Source organism: Lissotriton vulgaris, chromosome 2_1, assembly GCF_964263255.1.
Source record: "Lissotriton vulgaris chromosome 2_1, aLisVul1.2, whole genome shotgun sequence".
Classification (NCBI taxonomy): Eukaryota; Metazoa; Chordata; class Amphibia; order Caudata; family Salamandridae; genus Lissotriton; species Lissotriton vulgaris.
This window is the reverse complement of record NC_141687.1, coordinates 1,580,808,850-1,580,820,917: the sequence shown is the minus strand read 5'-3', so window position 1 is coordinate 1,580,820,917 and position 12,068 is coordinate 1,580,808,850. Positions and strand designations below refer to the sequence as shown.

The 12,068-nt window shown below is 52.0% G+C and overlaps 1 protein-coding gene, 1 non-coding gene and 1 pseudogene across 2 annotated transcripts in view; 1 reads left to right on the top strand and 2 right to left on the bottom strand.

The window, feature by feature from the left end:
* Nucleotides 1-12,068, top strand: part of LOC147732932 (von Willebrand factor D and EGF domain-containing protein-like) — a 1,979,930-nt gene that overhangs the window by 1,894,263 nt on the left and 73,599 nt on the right. The window lies entirely within an intron of this gene.
* On the bottom strand, nucleotides 5,252-5,405 carry LOC147732934 (5.8S ribosomal RNA). The gene has a single exon (XR_015308979.1). It is a non-coding gene; the product is annotated as a 5.8S ribosomal RNA (ribosomal RNA).
* On the bottom strand, nucleotides 6,378-7,059 carry LOC147732933 (18S ribosomal RNA; annotated as a pseudogene; the record flags this gene model as incomplete).

The following is a 12,068-nucleotide window of genomic DNA, read 5'->3' as shown; positions in this document are numbered from 1 at the left end:
AATCGATAACAACGCTTGAAATGATAACCTCAGAAGACATTATATGTGAGGGCTTTCAGCCAAACCCAGAAGGAAGCCTACCGTTACTAACAGTAGCCACAGGAACATTAGCGGACTTAATCCTGAAACAGCATGGTACCTTTCATAAATGGGGTATTCTGATTAGCCAGCCACTACCAAAGGTCTATCCAACTCCACTCCTACACACAGAATGTCAAACAAACAAATTACAGCCTAAAAGAATCGAGAGTGTTTTTTCTATTGAAGATAAAAAATGTCCCAATAATCTTAAGAAAGACAACAGCAAAGAGGTAAACGAATTATGGATTACAGCAGCCTTGCACGGTAACAAGGAACATTGACAACACTCGCCACAAGTACTACTACAAGAGCAGAGTATGGTCACCTCTATAACAAAAATATGCTCATGGAACATCAAGGGGATTTGTAGCCCCTGTGGAGGTTAAGCAATATATGTTCCATTGGTATTAGATGCAAATCATGAGCAAATGAAGACAAACAATCCAAATCTATTAGTAGCAAAATTACGATATAAAACGCTCAGAAGTGGGTCATATAAAAAAATTCTGATTTAGTCAATATATATATACCTCCGAAACAGAAATCAAAAAAAGAGATGTCTACTGCCTTAAATAACCTTGGAAGAATCGTTAGCGGACTATATCGTAAAAGGTGACTTTAATACAAACTTGTTGGGATCCTTTGTGCAAGATGACTTCGTCCTATCTCAAAACCAACAATGGGAAATCCCGGATCCAATAATGGAACCTGGAACACCTAATAAACAAAATAAAACAGGGAGAAATTTGGTAAAGGACATGGAAGCGCTTGGTCTCAGGATATTAAATGGTAGATTCACAACGGACTGCACACCGGCTTGTTATTTTTATTCAACTAATGGTAATTCATCTATTGATCACACATTTACATCATTGTGTACTTTCAAAAGAGTGACATCCTACTGTCTAAAAAAAGTTTTGCACAGTGATCACAGTCAACAAATCATTAAGATAAAGTTGTTCTGCCCAAAATCTGAAAAGCACTTGACATTACAAGGACAGATCGGTACCATCAATTTTAAGAAACTTATATGGAAGCCCGAAAATAGGGATGACATAATAGCAATGGCAAAAAGCCTAGTCTACTGCCCTCGATCGGTGGTCTGAATTTACGCAGAAAGTAGTGACCTACAATACAAAAAAACAGGTGAACAAAGGAAAAAGAACAAATTCAAGAAAACTATAAAAACTAACAGCTTTGTTCCATATGCCGTAAGGAAAACTAGAACCACGCGAAACAGGCTTAGGAAACAGCTAACCAAGTCCCCCCTCAATGAGGAACTTCTGGCATAATTAAAAAATACAAATTGCACTTTAAGGAAATTAATTTGGAATGAAAAAAATAAAGTCAAACAAGAGCTCTTGACAAAAATCTTCCATGCAAGCACTTTAACAAAGTTGCGGGAGTTCTGGAGACTAATTAATGGCCGAACCAGACCAAATAAAGCTGCTATTGGATCTAGCTTATCAGAAGAAGAATGGGTGACGTTTCTTAAAAATCATCTAGATTCGGAATCCACAGCACACAAACAATCGGCCGACAATCCGATGTATACAAAAGCTGACCAAGAAGGCGACTGTGAAATCTTAATAACTAAAACTCAAGTGGCCGGGCTAATTAAAAGACAAAAAGACGAGGGGGCCTGGTCCTAATGACATTCCATTTGCACTATACAAGGAAGCACCTGATTTCTGGGCAATTTATCTTCAGATGTTTTTAGAGAAGTAGTCGAAAGTGGCCCAATCCCTAAATCATGGAAAAGATCGCTGATAACACCTATCCTGAAGAAAGTAAACTGGCAATTACTGGAAAACTATCGCCTAATTACATTGCAGGATACCGACGCAAAGTTGTTTGCTGGAATCCTACTGAAGAATTTAACGGAATTGGCAAAGGTGAAACAGGTACTGCCTTCGAACCAAACAGGTTTTGTCAAGGGCCTTGGTACATCCACAAACATTTTAATACTATCAATACTAATTGACAAAGCAATTACAGTTAAAGAACCACTATGCCTGTGTTTCGTAGACTTTAAGTCTGCTTTTGACAGAGAACTTCTTTAGGGAAAACTTAACAATCAAGGAATTCTGCATAACCTGTTAAAAATGATCCGGCTCCTGAACACGGAAACTTGGGTAAGGGTGAGGTTAGGTGAGGGAAATACACTAACTAATGCAATCCCTACATCGAGTGGTTTGAAACAAGAGTGCGTTCTGGCCCCCTTACTTTTTAATTTATTTTTAGCTGACCTTTCTAGAGACCTAAACAAAATCAACGCACATCCTCCAAGGTTAGCAAACAAACTGGTATCTAACCTATTATATGCAGATGATGTTGTACTTTTAAGTCAAACCAAAGTTGGCAAGCAACGATTAATCAATGGGATTTTTAGGACAGGAAAATGGCATGCGAATAAATGAAGCTAAGACCAAGGTAATGGTCATCTCGAAAAATGTGCATCTTAAATCCAAACATAAATGGTTTTTGGATAGCAAAAAATTGGAGCAAGTAGCTGATTATAAATACTTGGGAGTTACTTTTAATGACAAGGGCAATTTTCAGACACAAAAAACAGATATTACAAGGAAAGCAAATTCCCTAGTCGGGGCATTTAAAATCATTCAGAAATCAATAGGAGATTTGTCTTATCACCCTTTATTAAAAATAATTGCCAAAAAACTATTGCCCGCTTTAACCTATGGTAGTGAGGCACTCAATGGTAAAGATGCTGAGATTATTAATATAGTCGTGGCCAAAACATACAGATCTTTATTCTCTCTCCCGAAGAATGCCTCACAAGCCCAGGTGAGACTTGAGTTTGGGTTAAACAATCAACGATATGCAAGGAAAGAGCACATACTAAAAGTATGGAACAGAATAAAAAACGATCAGGATAACGAAATATTCTGATTATTGTGGCAGGAAGTAAATAATAAAACAAACACAATTGTCAGCTCCTACTTAAATAGCGCAATAGCAGAATTTGGTATCACACCAATCTGGGAAACCACAACTACGTCGGATAGCTTAAAAAAAACAATAAATAAACTCACTAATTACCTCTCCATGATTACGGATAAAGACATTCTCGTTAAACGCAGCCATGCATGGTCAATTGTCTCTGGATTTAAGAAAAAAAGGTCCAAATTTAGCTGGAAACACCATGGTCTAAGGAAAATAAACACATTTTTATTAAGCTAGATTTGGCTTCTTTCCAGGCTCATGTCACTTAGCGCCATGGAAAAGATTACAAGGAAATAACTTATGCAGGCTTTGTAAACTAGGAGAAGAAAACATTTTACACTTATTGTGTCTTTGCCCGGATCTGGAAATCGAAAGAAAACCTACGCTTAAAAGAATGTTCAACATGCGTGGTGTAAGGACATATAGACAGGCCCTGATTGCAAGTCTAAATTCTGAAGATCTGCCAATGAGTTCTGCATTTGCCATATTCCTTCGCGCTGTACAGAAAAAATTGGATGCTTTTGTTTGACCAAACAACAGACTATGTGAAAATGGATTTTATATAATACAGCTTTTGAAATATTACAAAAGGACAGGCTATTAGCCAAATAAATGTGTGCGATATATATTTAAATCCTTGAAAATTATTTGAAAATTCGATTGTTTTATAATTTAAAAAATTGGTGAAGTTTTAACTGCTTTTTTTTGTAAGATTTTAAGTAATCAAACAAATAAAATTCAACTTGAAACTTGAAACTTGAGTGGGTGAGATGGGCTAGGGCTACACCTGCCGCTGGAAGTGCAGCCGGATCCCACCTCAGTCGGCACTCGCCTGACCTAACCTTCATTGTGCCACAGAGTTTCGCTTGGCCCTCCGACACGCACACGTGTTAGACTCATTGGTCCGTGTTATAAGACGGGTCAGTTTGGTAACAGACATCGCCGCAGACCCCTGGTGCCCTGCATGGGCCTCCCCACCTGGTGGCACAACCCGGTCGGGGCGTAGTGAAAACAGTTTGCCCAGTCAACAGTTGCGCCAGGAGCAGGGGGCCGTACCCCCTTCAACCGCCCGGCGCGCCCTGAGGGGCGGCCAGGAACGGGTGCCCAGCGGAGAACATGGAGGTGGTCAAATCTCTCTCAGCCCCGCGGACATGGCAAAGCTGCTGCCAGGGGGCTGTAACACACATCGCGGGAGCGGAGGGCCACCTGCCACCCCAAAGCCTTCCCAGCTGACCTGGAGCAGACGTGGTGCACCACCGCAGAGGAAATGCGCCCTGCGGGGGCCGGGTAGGGCCCGGGCACCAGTCCAGTGGAGAGGATCCAGAACTCGCAGGCCACCGACTTTCCTGCTGTGTTGAATCCTCTGGGTGGACTGCACGGACCCCACCCGTTTACCTCTTGTACTCTCTCTTCAAAGTTCTTTTCAACTTTCCCTTACGGTACTTGTTGGCTATTGATCTCGCGCCCATATTTAGCCTTAGATGGAGTTTACCACTTGCTTTGGGCTGCGTTTTCAAGCAACCCAACTCCGAGAAGACCCAATCCTGGCGCACCGGGGGCCACTACTGGCATAACACCATCAGCGGGGTGAGCCTCGATCAGAAGGACTTGGGCCCCCTGAGCGGCGCCGGGGAGTCGGTCTTCTGTACGCCACATTTCTCGCACCAGCCGTTGGGCGGGGATTCAGCGCTGGACTCTTCACTCGCCGTTACTGGGGAAATCCTGGTTAGTTTCTTTTCCTCTGCTTAGTAATATGCTTAAATTCAACAGGTCGCCACGTCTGATCTGAGGTCGTAGTTGGGAGAATGATGCCGGAGTGTCAAAGGGGGTTGCCGGGGAAGGCCAGGCCCCTTGCCAGAGCAGGGGCCTGGCATCCGGGCAGAGCACGCCCTCTTTCGCCGGATCAGATCTGGAGGGGTTCCACCCTCCCCAGGAAGCCGGCTGCAGAAGTGGGCACCCGAGGCGTGTGCCACGCGAGGCACGAAGCCTGGTGCCCCGGGATGGGCCCGTAACGGACCGGTCGCCAGGCCCCTTTCTCGGGGGCCAGGCACGCCGGCGGCATACCTCCTAGGCAGGAACCGGTGAGGGACCCTGCCACTGGCGATTGGGGGGTCTGAACATGCGGGGGGATGAAGGAGAAGTAGAGATAACCCTGCAACAGCCCCAGCTGCGTCCCGGGAAAGCCCCAGGGAGACTGACGATCGAGCGACCCTCAGACAGGCAAGGCCCCGAAAGGAACCTCGGGCCGCAAGGTGCATTCGAAGTGTCAATGATCAATGTGTCCTGCAATTCACACTAATTCTCACAGCTATCTGCGTTCTTCATTGACGCGCAAGCCGAGTGTTCCACCGCCAAGAGTCACAGGCAACTTTTAGAAAATGTTCGCCCACCTGCGGGCGCAGGAGAGGCGGGAGGAAGGCAATGCCATCTTTTCACGGCCCATGCGGTGAGACAGCCCAGGCGCCCTGTTCAAGGGTTCCCCTCTGGGAGTCAGACTGCACCGTTGGGAGAAAAAAACATTGCCGGGTGCTCGGCCTGGGAGTACCCCACACCCACGGGCAAGGAAGGGGACTCCCGGTGCGACAGGAGTAGGCAGCCCCGCAGCCGCCCATCCCTCTCAGGGTTACCGGGATAGACTGCATGAGTCTTTAAACCCCTCGGCCCAGCCGCACAGGACCAGGTCAAACCGGGTACCTGGCATCAAGAGAGCACCTCAGCTGTCCATTGCCGGGTGGCCCCGAGCTGTGCACCAAGCTGGCTTGTACAGCCCACCCCACCCCTGCCTGTACCAGAGGCGCTAGAAGGGAAGAGCCAGGCAGCTCCCCATCCAGCACGTCTCTTACCGAGAGGAGCCGGGTCCCCTCGCAGGCCCTTGGCCCCTTCTCTTCCAGGCTGCCCTGCCACACGAGAAGGGCCCTACCTCAGTTGCCCAGGTCTCCGTCAGAACAGGACATTAGCTGCAGGAGGGCCCAGCCAGCCAGCAGTAAGTCCCTCTAGGGGGGTGGTACCAGCCCACTGCTATTCTGTTTCTCCCCACTGTGGGGGTGGTGCCGGGTGAGCTTGTGTTCCATCTTGGGAGGGCCTACCACTATGCCCGTCCCAAAGTGGGACAGGAGACGGGGGCCGCCCCATCCCCGGTCCGTCACAGATCGCTCGGGCCCTCCCCAGGGGGAAGAGGTCCTCCGAAGTCCCGGTCCTCACCCGAGCGCCCCATGCAGCCATGGACCGCTCAGCCAACAGGGGCGCACCAGGGCAGGGCCGGGCTCTGTGGCTACAGTGTGTGCCTTCAGGAGGCGGCGTTGGTCACTCAGGCCGCTCCGCCGTTAATGATCCTTCCACAGGTTCACCTACGGAAACCTTGTTACCACTTTTATTCCTCTAGATAGTTAAGTATGATCGTCTTCTCTGTGCTTCCCCAGGGCTGTTGCCGACCCCAGCGGGCCAATCTGAGGACCTCACTAAACCATCCAATGGGTACTAGCGACGGGCAGTGTGTACAAAGGGCAGGGACTTAGTCAACGCAAGCTTAAAACCTGCACTTACTGGGAATTCCTCGTTCATGGGAAATAATTGCAACCCCCAATCCCTATCACAAACGGGGTTAAGCGGGTTACCCGCACCTGTCGGCGAAGGGTAAACACACGCTGATCCATTCAGTGTAGCGCGCATGCAGCCCCAGACATCTAAGGGCATCACAGACCTGTTATTGCTCAATCTTGTGTGGCTGAACGCCACTTGTCCCTCTAAGAAGTTGGACGCTGACCACTGGGGCTCACGTAACTAGTTAGCATGGAGGAGTCTCATTCGAATTAACCAGACAAATCGTTCCACCAACTAAGAAATGCCATGCACCACCACCCACAGAATTGAGAAAGAGCTATCAATCTGTCAATCCTTTCCGTGTCCGGGCCGGTTGAGGTTACCTGTGCTAAGTCAAATTAAGCTGCAGGCTCCACTCCTGGTGTGCCCTACCATCAATTCCTTTAAGTTTCAGCTTTGCAACCATACTCCCCCTGGAACTCAAAGACTTTGGTTTCCCGGAAGCTGCTTGGCGGGTCATAAGAAAAACACTGCTGGATCGCTAGTCAGCATCGTCTATGGTTGGAACTACGGCCGTATTTGATCGTCTTCGAACCTCCGACTTTTGCCCCCGGCCGTCCCTCTTAATCATGGCCCCAGTCCCGAAAACCAACAAATTAGAACTGGAGTCCTATTCCATTATTCCTAGCTGAAGTATTCAGGCGACCGGCCTGCTTTGAACACTCTAATTATTTCAAAGTAAACGCTTTGGACCCCCAGGACACTCAGTCAAGAGCATCAAGGGGGCGACAAAAGACAGGGGCCTAGACAGGCGGTAGCTCGCCTAACGGCGGACCGCAAGCTAGATCCCAAGATACAAGCTTTTTAACTGCAGCAACTTTATTATATGCGTTCGGAGCTGGAATTATCGCGGCTGCTGGCACCAGACTTGCCCTCCAATGGATCCTCATTAAAGGATTTAAGGTGTACTCATTCCAATTACAGGGCCTCGAAAGAGTCCTGTATTGTTATTTATCGTCACTACCTCCCCTAACCTGGAGTGGGTAATTTGCGCACCCGCTGCCTTCCATGGATGTGGTAGCCGTTTCTCAGGCTCCCTCTCCAGAATCGAACCCTGAATCCCAGTTACCCGTGGTCACCATGGTAGGCACAGAAAGTACCATCTAAAGTTGGGCAGACATCCGAATGTGTGGAGCAGTGCGGTCCAGCCGTCTCCCCTGGGAGGGAGAGGCAGGCCGAGGCACAGCCTGAGCAAGACGCAGGGGTGCCAGAGCCTGGCAGTGGTAGCACCCCTCAGAACAGTCGTTCCAAGCTGCTGTGGAAATGTGCTGGATAGAGAGGGGTGACAGTGTGGCGCGCAGGGCCTACAGACCTGCTGGGCAGCAGCATCCACTGGCCTTGCACCGCCCGACCCCTTCTGCTCTGGTCAGACCACTGGGGTGCACAAGCTGTCGGGCCACTCGGCCTTTGCTCTGCTGGGTAAAGGGCCTCCCACCAGGTGGCAGGCCCCTGAGATGGACAGTCCATGCGGGGTGAAAGCTCTTTGCATTAAACAACAGCTGAGGCTGGCCAAGCTGTCCATCCCTAAATGGACTGAGAGTACCCAATCGATCAGAGTACAGCAGGGCATCCCCTGGCAGGCCACCCTGCGCAGGAGGGTGTGCTGGCTCAGCATCCCCTGCCCGGCTGAGACGATCTGAATGACCAGATGGCCGAGGGGATCTGAGTGACAAGATGGCCGAGGGGATCTGAGCGACCAGATGGCCAGGCTTGAAAGAGAAGCCATTTGGTCTCTCTGGGCCCCAAAGAAAGAGTGAGCGGGTGCCGGGGCATGGGGGACCGGAGGCCCAGCACCCCAGCTGGGCACCAGCCATGGAAGCTGCAAGGGGGACCTGACAGGCCCTCCGACCTGGGGCCCGCAGACACCTTGACAAGCAGGGAGGCCTGCACGGGGCCGACGGACCCCTGTACTGGGCCCATGGTGGAGCAGCAGCCAGCAGGATGGTCCCAGGGCCAGAGCACCCAACCCAGGGTTCGGCAGGCACCTTAACCTAGCCGGGGCTCCCAAGCCCTGAGGCGCAGCGGAAGCCTCCCCGGGCCTGTCGGGCACCCTGCCATGTGGCAGGACGGAGCCTGGGGTGGGGAGGCCACCCTCCCTGGGGCCCTCAGGGACCCGGATGGAGCTCCTGAAACCAGCCAAACAAGGGAGGCTCCCCGGGAACAATGGAACCCTGTCCTGGGCCATTGGCAGTGCGGCAGGCTTGTTGACAGGGCCCAGGATCCGAGAACCAGACCCAGGGCCCAGCCAGGCCCCTGGAACCAGCTGGGCTCCCAGGCCCAGAGGCACAGGGGAAGCCTTCTCGGGCCTGCCTAACACCATCCTGGGCACCCTACCATGTGGGAAAGAAAAAGGACAGAGCCTGGGGTAGGGAGCCCACCCTCCCGGGACCCTCAGGGGCCCCAGATTGAACTCCTGAACCCAGCCAAGCAAGGGGAGGCTCCCAGGGCACAGCGGAACCCTGTCCTGGGCCTTTGGCAGTGTGGCAGGCTGGGGGGCAGGGCTCATGGCCGGAGCACCCAACCCGGGCCCCTGGACCTATCTGGGGCTCCCAGGCCCAGAGGTGCTGGGGATGCCTCCAAAGGCCCTACAGACCCCGTCCCAGGTACCCTGCCACACATCAGGACCAAGGACTCAGGGGCCCAGGCCGGAGCTCCTGAACCCAATCAAGCAAGTGGAGGCTCCCTGGGCAAAACAGTTTCCCGACCTGGGCGTTTGGCAGTACAGCAGGCTGGGGGAAGTGTCCCATGCGCCGGAGCTCCTGACTCGGGGCCCGGCGGGTCCCCTGGGCCCAGCCAGGGCTCTCAGGTCCAGAGGTGCAGGGGAAGCCTCCCCAGGCCCACCGGACACCATCCCGGGCACCTTGCCATGCATCAAGACTGAGGACAGAGCCTGGGGTGGGGAGGCCTCCCTCCTCAGGGCTTCCAAGGGGCCCTGGCTGGAGCTCCTGAACCCAGCCAAGCAAGGGGAGGCTACCCGGGCACGACAGAACTCCGTCCCAGGCCTTTGTCAGAGCGGCAGGCTGGGCTTCTGGTCCCAGGGCCGGAGCACCCCACGCGGGGCCCGGCAGGCCCCTAGACTCAGCCAGGGCTCCCAGGCCCAGAGGCGCAGGGGAATCCTTCCCAGGCCCTCCGGACTCCCTCCCGGGCACCATGTTTAGGTGGCAGGACTGAGGACGGAGCCTGATGTGGGGAGACAGCCCTACCCAAGGCCCATGGACCCAGCCCATCAGGGAGAGTCTCCCCTGGCCCACTGGGCCCCATCTAGGGCAGCCTGCCATGAGGCAGGCGCAGGGTCGTACCCAGGGCTGGGGCAGCTTCCTGGCCCGTCAAGCTGGAGGCTGAGGACCCCTAGGCAGAGAGGGGTCCCAGAGTACCTTGTCCCTAGTAATCCAGAGGAAGGCTACCACTCTTTCTAGGATCCTGTGCACACCGTGAGGCTCAAGCGACCCTAGGCGCGTACCTGCCTGACCTCCTGGACCCTTGCTGAGATGGGGGAGGCAAATTGTCTCTCATCTCTATTTCCAGGGAAACCCGGGCATCTGGTCGCCCCATTGGAAAGCATTGGGTGTGACCAGATGGACGAGGGGGGCAGGTGCCACCAGATGGCCGGGATCAAAAGGACTTCCATCTGCCAGCCCCTTGCCTTCCCACCTGCCCATGCAGGGCTTGGAGGCTCCGCTTCCCGGGGGATCGGGGAACGCCGGCTGGGCCTTGGACACAAGGAGGACCACCAGAGCTCTCAGGCCCGGCCGGCCGAGGGATGACTGCCCGAGAACCATGGAGCCCGCCCAGGACACTTTGCCATGCCATTGGCCTGGAGGAGGGAGCTGTTGTCCATGCATAGCCCATCTGGTCCCTGGCAAAGAACCGCTAGTCTGGGAGGGGTGTCCCGGCATACCCTGCCCCTAGTTATCTGGAGGAAGGCTACCCCTCTTTCTGGGAACCCGTGCGCACCGAGTGATGGAGGGGACCCAGGGCGCAGAGGCGCCTGACCTCCTGGAGCCCTGGCTGGGATCGGGCAGACGAATGGACCCTCATCGGGACTTCCAGGGAAGCCCGGCCATCTGGTCGCCCCCTTGGAAAGCATTGCATGCGACCAGATGGCTGAGACCGAAATAACGCCAATCTGCCTGCCCCCAACCTTCCCAGGAGGGCTCCTGCCTGCCCATGCAGGGCTTGGGGTTTCAGGGCTCCAGGGCTGTAGTGCTCCAGGTTGCAGGGTTCCGGGGCAACAGGGCTCCGGGCTCAGGGGAGCTCAGAAACCCCACACAGGGCCTCAGGCACGGAGAAGACCTCCGGAGCTCTCCGGCCGGACGCCTGGGGGAGGACTGCCCGGGACCCATGGAGCTCATCCCGGGCACTTTGCCACGCCGTGGGTCAGAGCCCCAATACAGAAGAGAGGTGTTGTCCCAGCATAGCCCATCTGGTCACCAGCAGGGAACCCCCAGCCTGGGAGGGGTGTCCCGGCATACCCTGTCCCTAGTAATCCGGAAGAAGGCCGACCTCCTTGAGCCCTTGCTGGGATCGGGGAGGCGAATGACCCCTCATTGGGACTTCCAGGGAAGCCATCTGGTCGCCCCATTGGAACGCATTGCATGCGACCAGATGGCCAAGGGGAGAGGGAGTAGCGTCCGAAACTGGGGGTGCTGTACTTAACCTTTGGTGATCCGGTCCTGATCCAAATTTGGGGTTTCTCCTGTCCTTTCCAACTGACCTGTGGCCAGGGTTGGTCTTCACACTAGGTAAATATAAATCTGTGTGGGTAATTGTCTTTCTAAATTGCATCCTTTTCTTTACCCTCCCTGAAATTTGCAAAGCTTTGATTGCATATGTTCCTTTTCTTTTTCGTCCCTCGGTAAAAGAAATTTTCATGTATTACTGTCTATTAGCATGTTCCAATTTTCGACCCACCTTTAGTCAATGCTAAATGTTTCTCTAATAGTACATGTTTCTTTTCTCACCCTCCCTTTAAGGAGATAAACTGAATTTATTGTGTGTTCCAATTCTTACCTTCCCTCTAGTTATTGTGCTAAATCTGAATGTCGAATTGCATACTTGTGTTCTCTTTTCCAACTGCCAATGAATTACAAAAGTTCTTGGGTTTAGTATGCTCCCCTTCCTTACCCTCCTTTAATCAAGTTGTGAAAGTTTGTTTTCTAAAATTCGCATGTTCCTTGTTTTACCTCCCCTTTACTTTAAGTTTGCTAAATGGTTGGCATAATCTATCTTTTACATAGCTACACACTGTTTCTGATCTTGGTTATTGATAGTTTGATTGATTTTAACCTATGGCTTATGACTTTTGATGATGATGATTAGATAAAGAGTTTGAACCTACCCTGAGTCTGTGGTTATTATAAAATGCAAATGTTATGATATTTTTTAGTGCCTATTCCTTATCTAACTCCCTGATTCATCATGTT